Source organism: Bison bison, unplaced genomic scaffold, assembly GCF_000754665.1.
Source record: "Bison bison bison isolate TAMUID 2011002044 unplaced genomic scaffold, Bison_UMD1.0 scf7180017864282, whole genome shotgun sequence".
NCBI classification, from domain to species: domain Eukaryota; kingdom Metazoa; phylum Chordata; class Mammalia; order Artiodactyla; family Bovidae; genus Bison; species Bison bison.
Window position 1 is genome coordinate 1,084,037 of NW_011494854.1, and position 642 is coordinate 1,084,678.

Sequence of the window (642 nt, forward strand, 5' to 3'; positions counted from 1 at the left end):
GCCCAGAAAAATAAAGTCTGACACTGTTTCCCCATCTATTTCCCATGAAGTGGTGGGACCGGATGCCATGATCTTCGTTTTCTGAATGTTGAGCTTTAAGCCAACTTTTTCACTCTCCACTTTCACTTTCATCAAGAGGCTTTTTAGTTCCTCTTCACTTTCTGCCATAAGGGTGGTGTCATCTGCATATCTGAGGTTATTAAGATTTCTCCCGGCAATCTTGATTCCACCTTGTGCTTCTTCCAGTCCAGCGTTTTTCATGATGTACTCTGCATGTAAGTTAAATAAACAGGGTGACAATATACAGCCTTGACGTACTCCTTTTCCTATTTGGAACCAGTCTGTTGTTCCATGTTCAGTTCTAACTGTTACTTCCTGACCTGCATGCAGATTTCTCAAGAAGGGGATCAGGTGGTCTGGTATTCCCATCTCTTTCAGAATTTTCCACAGTTTATTGTAATCCACACAGTCACAAGCTTTGGCACAATAAAGCAGAAATAGATGCTTTTTTGGAACTCTCTTGCTTTTTCCATGATCCAGCAAATGTTGACAATTTGATCTCTGGTTCCTCTGCCTTTTCTAAAACCAGCTTGAACATCAGGAAGTTCATGGTTCACGTATTGCTGAAGCCTGGCTTGGAGG

General features: G+C 41.9%; 1 protein-coding gene across 1 annotated transcript in view; it reads left to right on the forward strand.

Moving 5' to 3' along the window:
• The window catches only part of UBR3 (ubiquitin protein ligase E3 component n-recognin 3 (putative)), a 205,486-nt gene that overhangs the window by 150,737 nt on the left and 54,107 nt on the right, over window positions 1–642 (forward strand).